At 40.8% G+C, this 24,552-nt stretch overlaps 1 protein-coding gene and 1 non-coding gene across 14 annotated transcripts in view; one reads left to right on the plus strand and one right to left on the minus strand.

Moving 5' to 3' along the window:
- The window catches only part of FAM13B (family with sequence similarity 13 member B), a 90,591-nt gene extending 72,291 nt beyond the window's left edge, over positions 1-18,300 (minus strand). For all 13 annotated transcript variants that reach the window (XM_045059391.1, XM_023255566.2, XM_023255564.2 and 10 more), the window contains exon 1: positions 18,164-18,300. The gene's annotated coding sequence lies outside the window, so the exon portion shown is untranslated. The remainder of the gene's footprint in view (positions 1-18,163) is intronic.
- LOC111556732 lies at positions 3,491-3,600 on the plus strand. Its single transcript, XR_002736449.1, has one exon. It is a non-coding gene; the product is annotated as a U6 spliceosomal RNA (small nuclear RNA).
- Positions 18,301-24,552: the final 6,252 nt, after the last annotated feature.

The raw sequence follows: 24,552 nt of genomic DNA on the forward strand, positions 1-24,552 counted from the left end.
TGTCTACCCAGAACCTCAGAATGTGAACTTATTTGGAAATAGGGTCTTTGCGTATGTAATTAGTTGAGGATCTCAAAATGAAATTACCCTGGATTTAGGGTGAGTCCTAAATCCAATGATTGGTGTCTTTATAAGCAGAAGACAGGACAGATAGACACACAGTGAGGGGAAGAAGGCTGTGTGAAGAAACAGGAAGAAATTGGGAGTTCTGCGGTCACAAGACAAGAAACACCAAGAGTCATCAAAAGCTAGAAGAGACAATGGATGATTCCTCCCTAGAACCTTCAGAGGGCCTGCCTACACCCTCATTTTAGCCTTTTGGCCTCCAGATCTGGGAGAAAAAAAAAAAATGTTGTTTTAGAGTTACCCTGTTTATAGTAATTTGTCACGGAACCTCTAGAAAATTGATATGATATCTAAACTACAAATTCCAGGGGAGCCTGGGTGGCTCAGTCAGTTGTGGGTCTGACTTTGGCTCAGGTCATGGTCTCATAGTTCAAGAGTTCGAGCCCCACATGTTGGGCTCTGTGCTGACAGCTCGGAGCCTGGAGCCTGCTTCAGATTCTGTGTCTCCCTCTCACTCTGCCCCTCCCCAGCCTGCACCCTGCACTCAGTCTCTTACTCTAAAATAAATAAACATTAAATTTTTTAATTTAAACTACAAATTCCAATTCTCAAAGAAAATAGCATCAGACACCATAGAAAAATGTCCCAAAGAGATCTGATGAAACGTCTTAGCAGACAGAATCCATAAAATACAAAAGCATTTAATCAATAAAAGGCTTGACACGTGTAGACTTTCAAAATAACCAAAGATTTCCAGAAGTATAATTTTATTATAAATCAAATCAGCAAAAACATTTTAAGAATCTTTTTCGTTTTAAGATTTTTTTTTTAAGTACAATATACTCCTGAATGTGGGACTGGAACTCAATCAAGAGTCACATGCTCTATGGACTTAGCCAGCCAGCATACCTAAAACAGCAAAATCATTTTAAATACAAATGACAGTTGCCTAGAATAGTGATACTGACAACAAATAAGAAATCATTTTGAATTCTGTATCATGAGACACAGTTATAAAAATAACACAATACCAATTTTCAATAAAAGTGGGTGATAGGTACATTCAGGAACATGTACCTTCATAGAGCAGCTATCAACTTGAGTTCTGCTACTCAAGCTATTTCTGCATTCCATTCAGGTCCATTTACATATACATATACATAATAGGAACAGACAGCAAAGAATCTCTTAAGTTTTAAATACCTAATAAAATTAGTAAGGAGGGGCTTTTAAAAAAGAACACCAGAGCTCCTGAGTGGCTCAGTCACTTAAGCGTCCAACTTCTGCTCAAGTCATGATCTCACAGTTTGTCGGTTCAAGCCCCGCATCAAGCTCCGTGCTGACAGCCCAGAGCCTGAAGCCTGCTTCAGATTCTGTGTTTCCCGCTCTCTCTGCCGCCCCCCCACTCACACTCTGTCTCTGTCTCTCTCAAAAATAAATAAACGTTAAAAAATAAAATAAAATAAAAAAGGAAGAATACCAACATCAACACTACAGATATTGCAACAACGTGGATGGAACTACAATGTATTCTGCTAAGTGAAATAAGTCAGCCAGAGAAAAATAAATAAATGATTTCACCCATATGCGGAATTTAAGAAACAAAACAGATGATGGGGTGTGCCTGGGTGGCTCAGTTGGTTAAGAGTCCAACTTGGGATCAGGTTCTGATCTCGTAGTTCCCAAGTTTGGGACCCACATCAGGCTCTGTTCTGTGCTGACAGCTCAGAGCCTGGAGCCTACTTCAGATTCTGTGTCTCCCTCTCTCTCTGCCCCTGCCCCACTCGCACTGTCTCTCTCTCTCTCTCTCAAAAATAATAAACATTAAAAAAAATTTTAAAAAAGGAAACAAAACAGATGAACATAGGGGAAGGGAAGGAAAAATAAGATAAAAACAGAAGGAGGCAAACCTTAAGAGACTCTAAAATACAGAGAACAAACTGGAGGGTTGCTGGAGGGGTGTTGGGTGGGGGGATAGGCTAAATGGGTCATGGGCATTAAGAATGGCACTTACTGGAATGAGCAGTGGGTGTTATATGTAAGTGATGAATCACTACATTCTACTCCTGAAAAAAAAATACTATGGACAAGTAACAACAGAGAGTATTAACTGAGCTCTTATAATAACTCAGGAACTATTTTAAGGGCTTTAAATGTATTAATTCATTTATCCTTACAACAATCCTATGGATGCAGATACTTTCATTATATCCATTTCAGTGATGAGAAAACCAAAAAACTCTGAGAACTTTCTGGGGTAATGTAAATGTTCTAAGTCATGACTGTGGTAGTGGTAGTTACATGCTTAATACACATGTCAAACTTACTGAACTGGACATTTAAATGGGTGAATGCTATTGTATATAAAATGTTATCACATAAAATTATACTTCAATGAAAACAAAAAAATTAAAAAAGAAACCATACAAAGACATAACAGCACTTTAATAAGTTAATACCAAACTATTTTCATTATAGAGTGTGACATTTTTAAAATATACTTCTCCATACAAAAAAAAAGAAAAATAAAATATCTCTTTTAGCCACATTTCAAGAACCTACCCTACTTAGCCCCAGGTATGCTATCCAGCACATTTAGAAATTACTAATTTTTCTGTATAGCATAAAAAAAATTAAAGCTCGACTGAAGACTAAGTCTTGTCAAAGCAAACAATTTTAAAAAACACTGTAATACTAATAATAAAGTTTTATCATTTTGCAAATAAGCAACCTGTGGTTAAAAGTGGCATCCGCCAAGATAAACTGTCATTTTCATGTGGAAAAACTTCTACCTTCAAAATGAATAGAAAGGAACAAAAAAACCCCACTTTTGCCCCAAATGGTTTTGACAAAACAGGATACAATTCACACAGAAAAATTTGAAAGAGCTACCTCAATAATTGCTAATGCCAAAAAGAAAAAAAAAAAAATCCCTATCACTAGTTTACAAAGAGAAAAAAGCCAACAGGCAACTGGACCTCAATAAAGATAGTAAACTTGGGGAACAGAGATTTGAGTCTGTAGACAATTACAGAGTCTAAGCCAATGAACCAAATAAATGTACCCCTGCTCCATACATTCAGCTTTTCACATTAGCAAGCTCTAAACAGTTCACGAAGCAAAGGAAAAGGCACCTCTTTCATTCAAACTGAACAAAGATGGTACTATGAAGGTTCCCAATATGCTAAATCAGTGGTTCCTTCCTGGTCTGAAAACTAGCAAGGTATTAATATGCCTGAAATCTTTAACAGTACACCGAACAAACAGAAAGGCTGAAAAGCCTCATGTCTCAAAAGCACATAAAGCTATCAGTCGTATGTTCATAGATGCTATTTTGATCAGGAAAAACATCGTCAATTAAATCTATTACTAAATTCACTGACCATGCCGTAAGTAATTTATTATAGTATAAAACAGAATTCAAGTGCTCGCTTCGACAGCACATACACTAAAATTGGGATGATACAGAGAAGATTATTAGCATGGCCCCTGTGCAAGGATGACACGCAAATTCGTGAAGCGTTCCATATTTTTTTTCCAAAGTGGTTTTGCCAATTTGTAGTCTCACCATCTGCATGTAAGTGTTCCTCTGGTTCTACATCCTTGTCAGTACCTGGTGGTATTGGTTTCATGGAACATTTTAGTGACCATGTAGCAACTGATCTTATGTATGAACAGTGGTTTATGTAACCCAATCACTATTATATATAGGTTATCATCTTTTACTATTTTAAATTAAACAACACTATGATGAACATAATTCTAGCCAAATCTTTGTACTTATCCTTATTTCCTCAAACCAAATTCCTGGAAATAAAATTGTTATATCAAAGATTAAAAAGAAAAAAAAATTAAAATTAAATTAAAATAAAACAGAATTCAAGACTAGAAATTTTTTTTTAATTAGAGAGCTATAATACTGGGTGCCTGGGTGGCTCAGTTGGTTAAGCGTCTGACTCTGGATTTCGGCTCAGGTAATGATCTCACAGTTCATGAGTTCAAGTCCCACAAGGGCCCTGCACTGGTAGTAAGGAGCCTGCTTCTGATTCATATTCTCTCTCTCTCTCTCTCTCTCTCTCTCTCTCTCTCTCTCTGCCCCTTCTCAGTTTTCTCTCTCAAAATAAATAAATAAACTTAAAAAGAGAGAGAGAGAGAGAGAGAGAGAGAGAGCTGTAATACCCAAAAGTTTAGCAACTTCTTTACCCTAGAAAACAGAAAAAGGGGCACCTGGGTGGCTCAGTCAGTTAAGCATCCAACTCTTGATTTCAGCTCAGGTCATGATCTCAGTTTTCTGAGAAGGCGCCCCACCTCAGGCTCTGCACTAACAATGCACAGCCTACTTGGGATTCTCTTTCTCCCTCTCTCTCTGTTCCTCCCCCACCTTGTGCTGTCTCTCAAAATAAATAAATAAACTTTAAAAAAAAAAAAAAGAAAAAAAGAGCATGAAGTACTTCTTCTAACAATTTTTATTCCTATGCCTGAGGACTTGCTCATCTGAGTGCACTTTAACATACTACTTGAGGGTACAATCCTCCCTGGTGATTCTACAAAACTACAATGAACAATGGAATCAAGTCATTTTGTAAGACTACAGTTGCCAAATTGTGATACTAGATATAGCACATGTATTTCAAAGACTAAGACCCACTAAATGTAAACTATTTTTCCTTGAAACAGCTCATTATTCCTCTCTTATTTAGGCAAAAACTGCTTTAGAGATAAGCTATTGGTAAACATCCTGGATCATTTTGGGAAACTCTCAAAAGGGTTTCATGGCCAAAGTCAATTATTTTATCACCTCCAACCATGATTTCAAGCTATTCAAATCAAAGTAATAAAGCCAGAGGGAGATGAAATCCCCTGTGACTAAGTCCTCTCACCTACTGCCCTCACTAATCTCCTCAAAATTAAAATCTAACCCAAATCCCCCACAACCTGCACAAAATTCCTCAATTGTCTTCAACTACCTGAAATCCTGGCCTCCAAATTTTTTAAATGTTTACTTATTTTTGAGAGAAAGAGAGGGAGAGAGAGTATCCTAAGCAGGCTCCACACTGTCAACACAGAGCCCAATTCGGGGCTCGAACCCACAAAAAAGTGAGACTGTGACCTGAGCCAACATCAAGAGTCAGACGCTTAACCAAATGAGCCATCCAGGTGCCCCCTGGACTCCAAATTTTTTGATCAGGAAAAAAATTATGGATCCACTCCTCATTTTTATATTGTATGCATATTACTAAAGTAGAGTAGTAAAAAATATACAAGTATGTTATATGCATAATCCTCATATAGAAAAATAACTTTTAAGATTAAAAAATATACAAAAACATAAATTTTACTACTACTGCCACACACACACACACACACACACACACACACACACACACACACACACACAACTTTAATAGGTCATCTTGCCCATCCAAAGTGCAAGGATCTCACAACTCAACCAAAAATCAAACCGATTAAAAAATGGGCAGAAGACCTGAATAGCCATTTTTCTAAATAAGGCATATTGATGGCCAACAGACATGAAAAGATGTCAGGTAGCATCGCTCTTATCAGTGAAATGTAAATCAAAACCACAATGAGATATCATCTCACACTTGTCAAAATGGTAAGTTATCAAAAAGAAGTAACAAGTGTTGTCAAGTGTTTAGAGAAAAGGGAACCCTCTTGCACTGCTGGTAGGAAAGTAAAGTGGCACAATCAATATGGGAAACAGCACGGAGGTTCCTCAAAAAATTAAAAACAGAGGGCCGCCTGGGTGGCGCAGTCGGTTAAGCGTCCGACTTCAGCCAGGTCATGATCTCGCGGTCCGTGAGTTCGAGCCCCGCGTCGGGCTCTGGGCTGATGACTCAGAGCCTGGAACCTGTTTCCGATTCTGTGTCTCCCTCTCTCTCTGCCCCTCCCCCGTTCATGTTCTGTCTCTCTCTGTCCCAAAAATAAATAAACGTTGAAAAAAAAAATTTAAAAAAAAAAATTAAAAACAGAAATACCATACAATCCAGTAATCTCACTTATGAGAAAATGAAAACATTATTCCCAAAAAATACATGTACTCCAATGCTTACTGCAGCACTATACACAGTACCAAGATAAGGAAGCAACCTAACTGCACATTTATGAATGGATGGATAAAAAATATGCAGTATCTATAATGAAATATTACTCAGCCATGAAAAAGATGATATTGCCATTTGCAACAACACAGATGGACCTAGAAGATATTAAACTAAGTGATTTAAGTCAGAGAAAAAGACAAGTACCACACAATTCGCGGCAGCTGGGTGGCTCAGTCAGTTGAGCGTCTGACTTCAGCTCAGGCCATGATCTCACGTTTGTGAGTTCAGGCCCCGCCGCGTTGGGCTCTGTGCTGACAGTTCAGAACCTGGAGCCTGCTTCAGATCTGTGTCTCCCTCTCTCTCTCTCTGCCCCTCCCCCATTCACACTCTGTCTTTCTTCCTCTCAAAAATAAACATTACAAAAAAAATTTTTTTTAAAGTACCACACAATTTCACTTGCATGTGGAATTTAAAAACAAGCAAACAAACAAAAGCCAGAAACAGGCTCATAAATACATAGAATAAACTAGTAGTTGCCAGAGGGTAGTAAGGTGGGGAGATGAGCAAAATCGTTTAATGGAATTAAGAGGCACAAAATTCCAGTTATAAAGTCAGAGATGACAAGTACACAACAGGGAATACAATCAATAATAATGTAATAACTTTTTGGTGACAGAGGGTAACTAAACTGCTGCGAGCAGTTCATAATGTATAGAAATGTCAAATCACTATATTGAACACCTGGAACTAATACAGGATTATATGTCAGCCATACTTACATTAAAAAAAAAAAAAAAAAAAAGCGCGCCAGTACCTCACTTCTGAGACCAAGTGACCTATAGCACTGTTTCTCTAACATCATCTCAGAGAGGGAGGGGCTTGCTCAGTATACATAGTGCAAAGCCACAACCCCAATCCAGCATCCTTGAGAGCATGGTCTGGGCCTCTGTATGTTTAATAAACTCTTCCGGTGATTATAATGCATAGAAAGATTTAAGAACCTCTGGCATACAAGTTAAACCCTAAACTCCACTGCATAACCTACATACAAGTACTTCAACTACCAGTAAAATCTCCCTTACTGCCACTCTTCCACCTCACTCTACTATCCAGCAATACTTAAATTTACTTGAAGTTCACAGTCCATACCTCTCAGGCTTTGCACATATCATTTTCTGTGCTTAGAGTCCTAACAATACCATAACCAACCACCACCTTGTTCACCAAACTTCTGTTCTTTGAGTCCAACTCCCATTTCCTCTCAAACCCTGCCTGATTTTCTGAAGCAGACAGTTCTCCTTTGCTCCTAGTGTACCCTTTTTAGCAACTATCCCATAAAATTTAAAAGTATATCTCTTCAATAGAGAGGATGAGTGAAGGTAGGAAGCCTGTCATTTCATCTTTGTAACACTAAAGGCCTCACCCAAAGACTGACACAGAATGTAGTTTTTCAAATATATGTTGCATAAAGACATAAACAATACTGTCTATTCAAAATTAGCAAGAAGGAACATCTCCTTAAGTGATTAAAAACTAAGAAAACATCAAAAATGGCTGTCATATCTATTTTCCACAATAACAACAACCAAAGATAACCAAATCAAGGGAAACCAACTATTACTTATGGAGTATCTAAAGCACTTTACAAGTTATTTCTCATACCTAGAATAATGCTATGAAGCAGACACTATTACCCTTTTACATACATAAAAGCTGAAAGCACTGTGAGCCTCAAGTCACTCAGCTACTAACTTCAAAATTTGTAAATCGTAATGCTAAAATACGCTGCTGGATCTAACTGCACTTTCTAATGAAACTTACTTAAGTCTTAACAAACCAGAACATTAAAATGAGCATTATTGGGGGTGCCTGGCTGGTTCAGTCAGTAGAGCATGTGACTCCTGACCGCGGGGTTGTAAGTTCGAGCCCCACACTGGGAGCAGAGATTACTTTAAAAATAAAATAAGATTGGGGCGCCTGGGTGGCGCAGTCGGTTAAGCGTCTGACTTCAGCCAGGTCACGATCTCGCGGTCCGTGAGTTCGAGCCCCGCGTCGGGCTCTGGGCTGATGGCTCAGAGCCTGGAGCCTGTTTCCGATTCTGTGTCTCCCTCTCTCTCTGCCCCTCCCCCGTTCATGCTCTGTCTCTCTCTGTCGCAAAAATAAATAAATGTTGAAAAAAAAAATTAAAAATAAAATAAGATTAAAAAATAGGGGCACGTGGGTGGCTCAGTCAGTTAAGCGTCCCAACTCTTGATTTCTACTCAGGTCATGATCTCACAGTTTGTCAGTTCAAGCCCAGGGTCAGGCTCTGCAGTGACAGCACAAAGGCTACTTGGGATTCTCTGTCTCCTTTTCTTCTGTCCCTTCCCTGCTTGTGCATGAACACAGTCTCAAAAATAATTTATTTTAAATAAAAATAAAACAAGCACTATTAAAAAGGCAAAAGACTACTTTCACATTTACTTGGAAAGCCACCACAATTCTGATTCAAAAAACCAAGGAGACCACAAGGTACCTGGAGTTAGTCTCAAAGATTAGGTGAAAAAACTTCCCCAAAGGATAACCTCTTGAGCTACCTGTAAGTGAGAACTAGAGTTCTACATTGTTCAACATCAATGCATGAGAAACAGCAAAGTGTGGTATAGGGATGTCTAATCCTGCTTATGAAAGTATGAGGAAAGGTGGCACTTGAAATGCTTGTCTGATTAAAAGGTAAGCCTGTAATGTACTAGAAGATGGCTCCCAATGGGTTCCCTTTTCCTACATGCACTCCAGTTTCCCTAACATAGCATGATTTCCACTAACATAGCATGATTTTCCACTAAATCAAAGTGCCTAACAGTTAAATTAACTCTTCACACTAAGTATCAGCACAAAGAGTGGCCCTTTTTTTAAAACAGCACTACAATTTAAAAGGTGATCGGGAGCCTGGGTGGCTCAGTTGGATAAACGTCCAATGCTGGCTCAGGGCAAGAACTTACAGTTCACAAGTTTAAGCCCCAAGTTGGGTTGGGTTCTGTGCTGACAGCTCAGAGCCAGGAGCCTGCTTCACATTGTGTCTCCCTCTCTCTCTGCCCCTCCCCCCACTCAAAAATACATATTAAAAAATAAAAGGTGACACAAAATATCTGAGAAAGCATACACGCATAACAGCAACCACATATTCTAGCCAGTTAAATATGTGCACATAATCTCAATTTTGATAACTTTTGACTCAAGACTCCTCCCTTCTAGTAACCTTTAACCTCTTTTCTACTGAAAACATGCACATGTAGCACCTACCAAACTAATGAGCAAGGTTTAAAGAAGAGTAGCTTATCGTTTCTTATTGCACATTAACACAAAACTATAACGTTTCATTTTTTTTCATGTACGGGGTATTATAGGCAATTTCACAACGTGTTTTAACAAAATGGGTCCCTTGAAATCAGAACATTTCTCTTTTTGCACAAACTTGTGTAAAAACTGCTCTGGCGGGGGGAATAAAACTACCACATGAACAAAAAAAACACTTAATAAACTTATTTTTTATGTGTCTTCCTCACTAGATTGTAAAATTTGAGAGCAAAAGATATGACTTCATCTTTGTTTTCCCAGTTGTAAACACCAAACAAAAGCAGAACTCCAATATCTGAACAGATGCTATCATTTCTGGTGTACTTTCCAGTTCACTATCCAAATGAATCCTCAAATTCAAAATCTTGAGAAAAGCAGACAGATCATCATTCCCTCTCTCAGAAGAAACAAACAAAAAATCTCAGAAAGCTGAAGAAACTGGTTCAAAGTCACTGAACTAATGACTAGAAACCTAAGACTGCTTTTTTGTGTGTGTTTATTTTTGAGAGAGCACAAGCAGGGGAGGGGCAGAGAGAGAGAGAGAGAGAGAGAGAGAGAGGGAGAGACAGACACACACACAGAATCCAAAGCAGGATCCAGGCTCTGAGCTGTCAGCACAGAGCCTGACATCAGGCTCAAACCCACGAGCTGTGACATCATGACCTGAGCCCAAGTCGGACACTTAATAAACGACTGAGTTAACCCAGGTGCCCCTTAAGACTGCTACCTTTTAAGTGGATGCTTTCAGGAAACAATGACCACAATCATCACTGAAAATTTTGTTTAAAATTTCACCGAAATGTATGAAGACATAAAGTAATTTACAAAAAACTTGAGTACTTTGTACATGCTTTTCATATAAAAATTCTCTCATCTTATCTGATTCGAAATTTGAGTTTCTTCTGGCGTCCCTAGTGGCTTTGTCAGTTGAGTGTCTGACTCTTGATTACAGCTCACATCATTATCCCAGAGTCATGGGATAGAGCCCCGAGTGGGCTCCATGCTGAACACGGAGCTTCCTTGGAATTCCCTCTCTCTCACTCTGCCCCTTCCCCACTTGAACATGTGTGCACGTGCTCTCTCTCTCTCTCTCTCTCTCTCTCTCAAATAAATTTAAAAATTAAAAAAAAGTAAATAAATAATAAATTTTGGTTTCTTTCCCTTTCCAAGTTTTTTTTTTTTTTTTTAAAGATTTTACTTTTGGGGTGACTGGGTGGCTCAGTCAATTGAGCGTCTGACTTCTAGTTTCTGCTCAGGTCGTGATCTCACAATTAGTGAGTTCGAGCCCTGTGACAAGGCTCCAAGCTAAGGGCACAGAGCCTGCTTGAGATTATCTCTCTCCTCCCTCTCTCTGCCCCTCCCCTACTCGCTTGCGCGGGCGCGCGCGCTCTCTCTCTCTCTCTCTCTCTCTCTCTCAAAAATAAATAAGCTTTAAAAAAATAAAAATAATAAATTATTTTTTTAAAGTCATCTCTACACCCAACATGGGGTTCAAAGTTTGAAGTCCCAAGATGAAGAGTCACATGCTCTACTGAGTCAACCAGAAGCCCCTGCCTTTCCAAATTTTAAATTCACTGTGACTAGTGGTTTTTTTCCAAATGGGGACCACAAAGTTCCTGTCCCACCAACCTCCATCCCCCACTTCCTCCCCCAACAATTAAGCAGCTACTATGTAACACAACGAGTGGTTTTCACACTACTGGACACTGAACCAAAGAAAATGAAAACACTAATTCAAAAATATATGTGCACCCCTATGTTTAGTGCCACATTATTTACAACAGGACAGACCTGAAACAGGACAGATATGAAACAGGATCTGAACAGGATCCTGAACATATCTGAACAGATATGAAAACAACTCAAGTATCCCAGGAATGGATAAAGATGTGGTATAAACACACATATACACACACAATGGAGTATTGCTTAGACATTAAAAAAAAACAAAAAAATTTACTCAGCCATAAAAAAAAAAGAACATGATCTTGCCATTTGCCACATCATGGATGGACCCACAGGATATTATGCTAAAAGAAAGAAGTCAGAGAAAGACAAATACCATATGACTTAACTTACATTCATATAGTTCTAGAATAAACAATAACAGACTCATAATTACAGAGAACTGGTGGCTGTAAGGGGCAACTCTGCCAGGGATGGGCAATATAGGCGAAGGGGATTAAGAGGTATAAACTTCTAGTTATAAAATAAGTCACAGAGATGAAAAATAAAACACAGAAAATATATCAATGATATTGTAATAACACTGTGACAAATGGTGACCACACAAGGTGGTGAGCACTGAATAATGTATAGAATTGCTGAGTCACTGTGATATACACCTGAAATTAACATAACATTAAATATCAACTACAGCACTAAAAACAAATTTTTTTCGTTTTCAGTTTTTACTTTTTTCTCCAAATGTATGGAACAGCAGCTTGATAAACAAAAGCAAAAATAAATATTTTAAGAACAAGTAAAAAGCTCAACATTTTCTGTTTTTCTATTCCTAAAAAGGGCAATAATAAACTCAACAGACATCTCTCTGAAAATTGTTTAAAAATCAAAGACATAAGAATTATCATACATCATATACATTAGGAAAAGAAAACATACTAGAGCTAGCTAATAACCTGACAGAAAAGACTGAAGTATTTCCCTCTAGCATAATCCAGTAAATTTCATTAAGTTATCTAATCAACCCAGTGCATTTTCCTCAAGCTAAGACTTTTTACACATTCTGGTTCATCCACCTAAAATATTCTCCCCCCTTCATCCTACTCATCTTCAGCTCTCACTCAACTCCCATTCTTGGAGGGGCTTTCTCCAACCCACTCATCTAATGATCTCTCCCTGTGAAATTGTCTCAAGACATATCATTCCTTGGCTCCAAAGCATTCATCACAAGTTTTATTATACACTCCTTTCTGTGTTTAATGTCTATTTCTTCCAAGAGAGTATAAACTCCTTCAAGTCTGCTGGTAGGTTGTTTTTTTAAAAAAACAGCTTCATTAAGGTATAATTTACATACCATAGAATTCACTCTTTTCAAGTATACAATGATGTCTATCTAATAAATTTACCAAGTTATGCAACCATCACCAAGTGATTGCTTGTTAACTCTGGCATTTAGAAGAAGATAAATGTGAAAGAATAAATCAATCTGATAATGAGTTACTCTTGTAATCCCATTACTACTAGTATGCATTCAATGTACCACATGATTTGATGGTAAATTTACCTTTTTACATTCCATTTCAAATATCCTTCAGTCATGTCTTCTATAAGGCTCTCAAACTGAACCTACTCACCTACTAGCCTACTGTCTGACTTGGGGAACAGTGACTCATACAGGTCAAGTTTATGTGTACATACTACAATTCCTTTTCCCTGTCAACTAATACCCTCCTCTGCCCCTAGCCATTTTAATAAAACACTTAACAAAATAAAGGGAAGCTTAGGAGAAGTAATCTTACTCAGTGGGGAAGACAGCATTTATTTAATGGATATACTTTTGTGATATCAAAGTGATGGGAAAAAGTTCTTGGTACTGACATACAACTGGTTGAGTTCTAAATATATCTTACTAGGGGCTCCTGGGTGGCGCAGTCGGTTAAGCGTCCGACTTCGGCCAGGTCACGATCTCGCGGTCCGTGAGTTCGAGCCCCGCGTCAGGCTCTGGGCTGATGGCTCGGAGCCTGGAGCCTGTTTCCGATTCTGTGTCTCCCTCTCTCTCTGCCCCTCCCCCGTTCATGCTCTGTCTCTCTCTGTCCCAAAAGTAAATAAACGTTGAAAAAAAAAATTTTTTTAAATAAATAAATAAATAAATAAATAAATAAATAAATAAATAAATAAATCTTACTAGACACATAGCCAGAGGCAAGGGAAACAGAAGCAAAACTGAACTATTGGGACTTCAAGATAAAAAGCTTCTGCACAGGGAAGAAAACAATCAACAAAACTAAAAGGCAGCCTATGGACCGGAAGAAGATATTTGCAAATGACATAGCTGATAAAGGGTTAATACCCAAAATCTATAAGAACTTATCAAAACTCAACACCCAAAAAACAACGCAGTTAAGAAACATGAACAGACAAGAACAGACATTTTTCCAAAGAAGACATTCAGATTCAGATGGCTGATGGACACATGAAAAAATGCTCAACATCACTCACCATCAGGGAAATAGATAACAAAACTACAATGAGATACCACCTCAAACTTGTCAGAATGGCAAAAAGTAACACAGGAAACAAGAGATCTTGGCAAGGATGGGGAGAAAGGGGAACCCTCTTACACTGTTAATGGAAATGCAAACAGGTGCAGCCACCTTGATAAATGGTATGGAGGTTCCCCAAAAATTAAAAATAGAACTACCCTATGATCCAGCAATTACCCTACAAAGAATACAAAAAGACAGATTCAACGGGAGCCTGGGTGGCTCGGTAGGTTAAGCATCTGACTTCACCTCAGGTCATGATGTCACAGTTCATGAGCTGGAGCCCCACATCAGGCTCTCTACTGTCAGTGCACAGCCCGCTTTGGATCCTTGGTCTCCTTCTCTCTCTGCCCCTCCCCTACTTGCTCACGTGTGCTCTCTAAAATAAACATCAAAAATAAAATAGATCCAAAGGGGTACATGCACCTCAATGTTTACAGCAGCATTATCAACAATAGCTAAACTATGGCAAGAACCCTAATGTCCATCAACTGATGAATGGTAAAGAAGATGTGGCATACACATACGATGGAATACTACTCAGCCATCAAAAAGAATGAAATCTTGCCATTTGCAATGATGTTGATGGAGCTAGAGTGTATTATGCTAAGCAAAATAAATCAAAGAACGACAAATACCATGATTTCACTCATATATGGAATTTAAAGAAACAAAACAAATAAACTTATGGGAAGGGGAAAAAAGAGAGAGAACAAACAGGATTGATGGAGGTGGTTGGGGGATGGGCTAAATGGGGGATGGCTACTATGGAGAGCACTTCTTATGATGAGCACTGGTTGCTTTATGTAAGTGATGAATCACTAAATTCTACTCCAGAAACCAAAATCACACTATACATTAACTACCTAGAATTTAAATAAAAATTTGAAAATAAAAAATATAGTGATCTAACATATAAATGGAAATATTTTTCAGATATAATCAGTCCCTCCGCTGTTTATCCATGTATAAAACAGAAATTTCTGGGGTGCCTAGGTGGCTCAGTCAGTCGAATGTCCGACTCTTGATTTCAGCTCAGGTCATGATCCCACGGTTGTGGGACCAAACCGTGTCGGGTTCCACACTGAGCATGGAGCCTGCTTAAGATTTTCTCTCTCCTTCTGCCTCTTCCTGGAGCTGGCACACTCTCTCTCTCAAATTAAATTTTTTTTTCAACGTTTATTTATTTTTGGGACAGAGAGAGACAGAGCATGAACGGGGGAGGGGCAGAGAGAGAGGGAGACACAGAATCGGAAACAGGCTCCAGGCTCTGAGCCATCAGCCCAGAGCCCGACGCGGGGCTCAAACTCACGGACCGCAAGATCGTGACCTGGCTGAAGTCGGACGCTTAACCGACTGCGCCACCCAGGCGCCCCTCTCTCTCTCAAATTAAAAAATATATATATATATTTTTTTTTTCAGGGCACCTGAGTGGATCAGTCAGTTAAGCATCTGGATTTTGGCTCAGGTCATGACCTCACCGTTCAGTGTCAGGTTCTGTGTTAACAGTGTGGAGCCTGCTTGGGATTATCTCTCTCCCTCTGCCCCTCCCCTGCTCACGCTGTCTCAAAAGAAAAATAAATAAAAAATAAAAGTAAAAACAAATAAACAAAACAAAAAAATCCAAAAATGACCAGAGGATGTGAAGACATTTATCTAAAGAAGATATATAAATGAAAAGATGCTTAACATCTTTATCTCTTGAGAAAATAAAAATCAAAAACACAGCTCACAACACAAAACACAAAAACACAGCTCAAAAACACAGTGAAATATCAGCTCACTCCTATTAAGAGGGCAATTATCAAACAAACAAACAGGAAAGTAACAACTACTGGAGAGGATGTGGAGAAAACTTAACGGTTGTACATGGCTAACAGGAATGAAAAATGGTGCAGCAGCCCTGGAAAACAGTTTGTAAGTTTCTCCAAAAAGTTAAACATAGAATTACCACATAACCCAGCAAGTCCACTGCTAGGTACCTACCCAAAAGAATCAAAAGCAGGGACTCAAACAAACACTTGTACACCAATATTCACAGTAGCATTATTCACAAAAGTTAATACAAGTATTAAAAAAGAGACAACAGGGGGTGCCTGGCTAGCTCAGTCAGTAGAACATAGGACTCTTGATCTTGAGATCGTGAGTTCAAGCCTCACATTGGGCATGGAGCCTACGTAAAAAAAAAAAAAAAAAAAAAGATAACAGGTCCAAAACTGAGTCACCTGGGCTAAGCCTACATCACCAAACCAAGAGATAGTATCTACCTACCCACCTAACTGCTTCCCCAAGAATGTAATCTTAACTAGTCGGTCTGGAATTTCCTGGTCAGCGCTAGTGAGGTAATGTGCCTGATACACTCAGGCGGCCTACCAAAGTATGGTAAACTGCCTGAAACAACCCACTCTTTGCTAGAACTTCCTTGTCCTGCCTCCTTTGGCTTTAAAAGCCTTCCATTTTGCACAGCTCCTCAGAGCTCCTTTCAGTCTGCTAGATGGGATGCTGCCTGATTCATGAATAAAAACCCATAAAACCCATATAAGACTGTTAAAATTTACTCAATTGAATTTTGGTTTTTTTTAACAGGTAGAAACAATCCAAATGTCCATCGACAGATAAATAAAATGTTCTATACACATACAATGGAATTCAGCCATAAAAAGGAAGTAAATTCTGATACAAGCTATAACATAGATGAAACTTGAAAACATGCTACATAAAATAAGCCAAACACAAAAGGACAAATGCTATGTGATTTCACCTACATGAGCTACCTAGAACAGGCAAACTTACAGAAACAGAATATAGAATAAAGGTTACCAAAGGCTGGGCAGGGGAGAAAATGGGGAATTATTGTCTACAGAGTTGCTATCGGGGATAATAAAAAAAAGTTCTCAAAATACACAGCGGTGATGGTGGCCCAACATTGTAAATATACTTAATGCCATAAGTTGTACACTTAAAAAATGGTTAAAATCATAAATTGTTATGTATATTTACAATTTTCCCCCAAGTATAGCTACAGTAATTTATATTATTATATTCCCCAATATTAAAGTTAGTGTAAAATGAAGAGGAAGCCATGCAGATGGAGGTTATCCATAAATGATAATAAAAGAAGCTGTCATTGTACTGGTGAGGGAAAATTGACAAGTCATAATGCATTCATTTCAGTCATTTTCTGTCCTAAAAAAATCACATTCTAATAAAAAACACACTGTAAAATTTACTTAGTGAAGAATTTTGTGACACTGTGATAATGCCTTTCTACACCTAAGGATTTAAGCACACTGTGTCAAAAATCCCTACCTGGTGACACAACTGGAGAAAATACTGCCCTAATTTTAAAGGCAGCATAGATTAATAAAGAAGGGGCTCGTAATGGACATACAAATAGTGACCATTCAATTTCATCAACAAGTAATTAATAAATGCACAGTACCTGTGAGAAACCCAGGCCAACAAGTACCGCTACTATACTTGCAAAAAGCAAAATTGAAGACCTAGCCTTACATTAACCCAGAAAGTCATTAATTCAAACTACCATTTAATGTCTGCCTTTAAAGGTAAGTGCATTTCAGTCATTTAATGTCCACAGTGTACATTATTGTGGATCGGGTTATCATTTTTAGATTATCAGCTCCTTGAAAGGAAGGTAAACGCCCAACTTGAGGTACTACTCTCAATGATTAGAAGGCACAATGCGGAACCTAATGAAATTCTGCAACGACCGTTCTAAAAGTCAGTTTGATTTTTGATTACAAATAAAAGTTTACTAATTTCTCAAGTGTGCCAATAGATTCAATTTCCTATTTCCTATATAACCTTATCTCGGAAACCAGTCGCCCCATATGAAACTTAACGCTGTACCCCCTCTGGTCTGCATATTCGGAGTGCATTCTAGACAAGTCCCCAGTGTACCAACAGCCCAATTTTGGCTATATTCTCTGAGCGATTTAAGGAAGTCAGCAACCACTCATCTCACGTGATCTTAAAAAGGGAGGGGGGGGTAGTTTAGCCCAGATTAAACCACACTTTTTTTTTTTTCTTTGCATTGACTTCACAGAACAGCATCAAGGAAGTGGCAGGGAAGTGGCGCAGTCTGGTGCACAGGGGAGGCTAGCAAACGCGTAGGTTGCTGTGCCTTGGAGTTTGGGGGAGCTAGGAGGTAGGAAGGCACACCCGCTCACGCGCATTGCAGCGACTGAAAAATCGAAGACTGCCACACCCCCCCACCCCCCCTCAAGCAGCCCGGGCAAGGCTTCATCTCTTCAAGCTCGAGCAGAAAGGGGGCCCGCTCTACGTACTAGCCCATCTTCAGGGCACCTCTCCCAGCCTGGGCACCCCAACAAGCAACGCCCTTGAGCACCGCGCGGGTGGTACTATGCGCTGGGGGGCGCAGAGGGGGGAGGGCCGCGGCCCTGGGCGACCCGCGCATGCGCAGATAATGGTACCCGTCCGTTCACCTACCGTTGGAACCGCGACGCCCCGTCCCCCGGCCGCGGCCGCTTCTCCAGGACCTGCGGCGACGGCAATAGAGCGAGAACTGAGTCCCCGGGTGGCTCCGCGGCCGGCGAGCCTCCTCCTGTGGCGGCCGCTGGCGGGACGCTGAAGCGACGGCTGCGGCGCGGGGCCAGCCCGGTAAGCGACCCCCGGATGCCCCCGGCGGTGGCGGCGGCGAAGACGTGGAAGAGGGGGCAGGAGCGGTGACTGAAGCAGTGGCTGAGGAGCAGACCCTCCCTAACGGCGAGCGGGAGGAGAGCGGAGGGCGGAGGGCGGGCGGGGGACGGACCGGACGTGACGTGCGTGGGAGGGGGCGGGGCGGGCCCGCTTACAGAGGCTGGGCGAGCGCGCCTCGATTGGGGCTTCCCCAAAGCTTCTGGCCACAGCCCGGGAGTCTGCGTGCTCTGGAGTTAACCTCCTCCCGCCCCAAACTTGGGCCCCTGAGTTAGGGTGCGAGAAGCCGGGCGCGGGCCTGAGGGAGGTATTTGGGGTCCTCAGTTTGAGGAGGTTGGAAAGAAGATAGAAGAAAAAACTGGAAGACCGACGTTTCCCCTGGTCTCTGCAGAGGGGGCCATGCCTTCCTGCAGAAGACTAGAAAAACCCGGGTGCTCTTATCCAGGTGAGGAGCACGGAGACCTTAACAGAAAACCGCCAAGCAGGCCGAAGCAGTGACTCAACGTTCCCATTCCCAGCTTTGGGGGTCAGATCCGGAACCCTGCCCGCCCGCCACCCTTCCTCTTCACTTAAGGACATGCCCCAGACTCCAGAGAGAACATATATGCCTCTGGTGCTGAAACCATCGGGGAATATGAAAGTTAATAGGCTACATGTTCACAGAGAGTTTGCTACACTAAACCAGTTTCAAAGGCAGAGCTGCAAGGAGGCATAAAGAATGAGGCGCCCTCTGAGTCTAGGGAGTCGTTACTTCTCGCATAGCCACCCAGACCGACCCGGCAGCTCCCACGAGCTCACAAAGGTGTGAATATTCAGCCAATCTCTTCTTTGCTTTAGTGTGTTAAATAAAGGCTTTGGCATCTTCCATTGAGTAAAACGCAATGTTCTGCTTTTGTACCCCTGGATGACGGGTAAAGCCACACCTGCAAAAAGAAGTCTGGTTTTCTGTAAAAATACAAATGACCACAATTCGGTTGTCTCCTGCTTGCCTGAGGTGCAAGTTAGTAACCCAGAAAATGTAAAACAAGAAGCCTCTTAGAACTTGCAACAAATTTTTTTTAAAAAAGAAAAAAAAGTCACCATGTGAGATGATCTGTAAATGTGTTACAGAGGCCAGAGTAGCTCCCAGATTTCATCAGTGAAATAAGTCATCTGTACCTTCAGTGTCACATGCCTAGTTGATGCTGTCATAAAGGAAGGGTGGGGTCCATAAAGAATCTAGAACCAGCAGAATCTGAATAAGAATGTATTGTGGGCTTCCACTCTGTCCAGGAGAGAGGCTACTGATTCTAATGACCAGGATCAATACCTATTATCAGGATAGGTAAAAGTTCAATTCAAATTCAATCCCTCACTCAGTAAATACCCACTGAATGCTTACTGTGTTCTAGTCTTTCAATACTTACAGCAAATAAGATCTCTGCCTTTATTGAGTTTATATACTAGCAAAGTTAAATTCTGGATATCCCTTAAGAACATGCAAAGACCCATACTCTGAATTAGTCTTCCCATCACTTAAGGGGTCTTAAGTAAATAAACCCGCTGAGAAACAATTGTCCAAGACAATGGACATGACTGGTACTAGTTAAACTAGTTGTATATACTCTTTCTCAATTAATAAATTCACCTGAGGGTTATAAATCAGCTTCTGTTCACTGGGTTGAGTTATAAAGTTGTTTTATCCGAATTAATTTCGCAGAGCCTAATTAGGCTTAAATGAAGTGAAATGTAAGTTTCTGAATCTTGCCAAACTGAGGACCAGATAGGCCCCAGTTCCACAGCAGCCCAATCAAGATGCAGCCTATGCATTCATGGGGTGCCTGGGTAGCTCAGTCAGTTAAGCGGCCAGCATGGGCTCAGGTCATGATCTTGCAGTCCTCAGATTTGAGCCCTGCATCAGGCTCTGTGCTGACAGCTCAGAGCCTGGAGCCTGCTTCAGGTTCTCTGTCCGCCCTCCATCTCTCTCAAAAATAAACAAACATTTAAAAAAAAAAAAAAAGATGCAGCCTATGCATTCAGCCTTGCATCTTTCTTTGAACATCTTAAATGGAAGCTTTACTTGTGGTTACATCCTTGAAGAACAGGGGCAACATGATTGCTTCTAAAGCTTAATCGTAAGCAAGTAAAATAGAGTAAATTATTAGAGTAAAAACTTTCTTGTACCTGTCCTGCCTATGCAACACAGGCTCTTGTTGACATAACTGACTGTAATAGGGACATTACTCTCCAGTATGAAACCCAAGACTGTAGGCTCCCAGAGGACAGAGATTGCCTTGCACCCACTCCCAAAGTATGGGCTCCCAAAAACACGAATTAATTTGATGACCATTTTCCCCTGTAAAACTCAAAAACATGTCTTTGGAAGATATCTTTTCCAGATCCTACTTTATAACATGTAACCAGTGTTATATGTGACCAGTATGAATCTATGCAAGATTCAGGAGTATCATTTTAAAAAAAAACAAAACAAGGGGTGCCTGGGTGACTCAGTTGGTTAAGCATCGACTTTGGCAGAGGTCCTGATCTCACAGTTTGTGAGTTCGAGCCCCAAGTTGGGCTCTGTGCTGACAGCTCAGAGCCTGGAGCCTGCTTCAGATTCTGTGTCTCCCTTTTTCTCTGCCCCTCCCCTGCTCACACTCTGTCTCTCTCTGTCAAAAATAAATAAACATAAACACACACACACACACACACACACACACACACACACACACACACACAAAAACAAGGGGCACCTGACTGGCTCAGTCAGTTAAGCATCTGACTTGGGCTCAGGTCATGATCTCGTGGTTTGTGGGTTCAAGCCCCGGGTTGGGCTCTGTGCTGACAGCTTGGAGCCTGGAGCCTGCTTCAGATTCTGTGTCTCCTTCTCTCTCTGCCCCTTCCCCGCTCACAGTGTCTTTCTCAAAAATACACATTAAAAATTTTTTTAAACAAAAATTTAAGAAATGAAACAAAACCCCTTTATTTTCATCTTTCACCATCCCTTTAAACCTGGGCAGTGGAAGTACATTTATTATATACTTGGTTCAGGCGGGTTCCTTGGGTTCCATGGTCCCTCTTAGGAATAGAAAATTCCTAGGGTGTTTGAGGGGTTCCTGCCTAGCTCAATCTATAGACTATATGACTCTTGATCTTGGGGTCGTGATTTTAAGTGCCATGTGGGAATAGAGCTTACTTTAAAAAAAAAAAAAAGTCCTAAGGTGTTTGAGTCACAAAAAATGACACTTTTTCCTTTTTTCCAGCTGGGGATTTCTCTCTCAATGTTTGCCCGAGAGAGGCATCATGCCTGGTCTTTCTTGTATTACCTCAGCTTACCAACCAGAGGCAAAGGGAGGTGGAGAGAGGAAAAGTAAGGGGAGTGGGAAAGTTCTTAACTTTTACTTCCATGTGATGGTTTAACACTTGGGCATAGTAGATGTTTAAAGCCACCTTTTTTTTCCTGATGGATACTTGTACGGTTACTTTAGAAACCACCCGCATCCCCATCCTCTGGTGGTTATCCACCCAGCAAAAGCACTCTGTTCTGACAGTTCTTTTACTTCCTCTTTCAGGCCCTAGCATTCTGGAGGCCCACTTCCAATTTCTTGTCTGTTGAAACTTGTTATGCTCTGTAAGAACTCTGTCTGATAGGATCTAAGATGGCTCTCACACTGGCCCATTTGCAAGTGACCCCAGGGCCACCCCATATAGTTATGCGTGGTGGTGCACTCCATACCCTAGGGAGTACCATTCCCACCATCCTTGCCAGAGATTTGTCTATTGATTTTGACAGTTTTCCAGCAGGTGGCAATAAAGTGTTTTGTCCAAACTAAATTAGTGGGACTATTTTTCAATAGAAGGTATGAAGTGTCTGGATGAAAGAGAACTTCCTTCTCACGGTGCCACTTAGGCTAGCGGTGGCTCTGTATGGTCCACACTTGGTCTGCGTGAATCTCTCACGTACTCCTTGCCCAAACAAACTGGGGAGGACAGGCCAAACCCAGTGCAGTTTGGGCGTTCCTCTGCTCTTCCACCAAAACAGCTGCCAGCCCCTCTCAGCTCCTCTCTATTTTCCAGGCAGGAATCAGACACAGGTCCACTGTGCCTCTCTAACTACAAGAGGCACATCTCATGTCGTCTGAGTAGTTCCACTGAAGGTTCCTCTCCCTCAGCTTGAGGTAAAAGGAAGGCAGGCATCTGGTAAGAATCACAGCATACCAGCAACCGTCTCCAAAAAATTATTTTCACACTTGACCTTTTATACTTGTTGTATTTAGAGTTATCTACCTGATTCTGTCTAAACCCTTATTTCTAGGGGGAGTCCATTTCAGAACTCACTTTAGTGAGCTTTTTGGAGGGTAGGGGGAGTTGTTGGATTTTTTTCATAATATCCTGTTGCTTTGGTTAAAACAATATTTCTCAACCAGGGATAATTTTTATGGCCATGTCTAGAGGCACTTCTATGAGCTCTCGGTGCTATTGGCATCTAGCAGGTAGAGGTCAAGGACACTGCTAAACATCCTACAATGCATAGGATAGCCCTCCCCACAACAAAGAATTATCTGACTGAAATGTAACATCTTGCAATAAATAGAATGTCTTCATTTGGTAGTCACTATAAGTAAGAAAACACCTCAAAATTACATCACTTATTTCCTTCCTTTTCCCTCCAAATGCTTTACCTATAGATGTAGAGGTTACATTTGAATATATAATTAGTGTCAAAACAGCATTTCAGATAGCTCTTTGGACCCGATGAGAAGTGATTGGTGTGTTGCTAAGACTTGCGCTGGAGGTAAACCCTGCCAGGAAAGTTATCACTTCAGGTGAAACTTTGTACTTATTTCTGTGTGAGATGACTTTTATAGCCCAGGAAAACAAACACCTTACCCACCTGCTCTGAGCAGAGACTTTATCTCCCTCAGAAGTCAAGTCATATGTCAAATCACTATGGAAGAAATATACACTTCCTGCAACCCCAGAACACATTCTAGATGCCAGGGAGGACTTCAGCATGTCTGACTCCCCAGGGTGACCAGTGTCACTGGGATAATACTGAAGTGAAGGAGTAGATCTCTGTAGTCACTTCACAACCGACACCCTTATTATTCAAAGAGAAAGCAAATGAATTTCTGTGCAACCCCACTATGGAATAGTCTGAATTCCCTCTTCTAGTTGTAGCAGGATGTTGAGCCCTTCTCTTGTGCCTTCAATAAGGAAACTTTCATTATTTAAGTATCCTCTTCACCCTTAGTGATCTCATATCAGACCAAGGCTATTTGAGGACTAGCATATAGATGAACTTTTGTTCAATCAAGGCTGCTATTATCTTTTTTAATAGCATGCTCGTAAGAAACTGGAGCCATAGTAGTCAGCCAAAGCCAAAAAGACATATCCCATCCCCACTAACTTTATCACTTAAAAAGTAAAATAGGGGCGCCTGGGTGGCGCAGTCGGTTAAGCGACCGACTTCAGCCAGGTCACGATCTCGCGGTCCGTGAGTTTGAGCCCCGCGTCGGGCTCTGGGCTGATGGCTCAGAGCCTGGAGCCTACTTCCGATTCTGTGTCTCCCTCTCTCTCTGCCCCTCCCCCGTTCATGCTCTGTCTCTCTCTGTCCCAAAAATAAATAAACGTTGAAAAAAAAAGTAAAAAAAAAAAAAAAGTAAAATAAACACAACAAACATTGAATACTTATGAATGTCAGACTTGGAATAAGAACATAGAACCTATGGGGCACCTGGGTGGCTCAGTCGGTTAAGCATCTGACTTCGACTCAGGTCATGATCTCACCATTGGTGAGTCCAAGCCCCTCATCAGGCTCTGTGCTGACAGCCCAGAGCCTGGAGTTTGCTTCAGATTCTGTGTCTCCCTCTCTCTGCCCCTCCCTTGCTCACACTGTGTCTCTTTATCTCTCTCAAAAATAAATAAACATTAAAAAAAATTTTTTAGAGAACACTGAACTTACAATAAGAAAACCTGTATTTGAGTTCTAGCCCTTTCACTTAGTAGCCATGTGACTCTGGGCAAGGTGCTTAACCTAAATGCACATTAGAGTCCCCATTAGTAAAATAGGAAAAGTAATACTGAACGAATTGGTATACATAAAAGTGTTTTATAAGCTCTGTACTCCAATTTTTCACTCTTCTCTCCTGTGCTGCTTTCAGAGACCTAAAGAAGTCTCTGGAGATGTTTTGCCACCATCT

Source organism: Felis catus, chromosome A1 (genome assembly GCF_018350175.1).
Source record: "Felis catus isolate Fca126 chromosome A1, F.catus_Fca126_mat1.0, whole genome shotgun sequence".
Lineage (NCBI taxonomy): Eukaryota > Metazoa > Chordata > Mammalia > Carnivora > Felidae > Felis > Felis catus.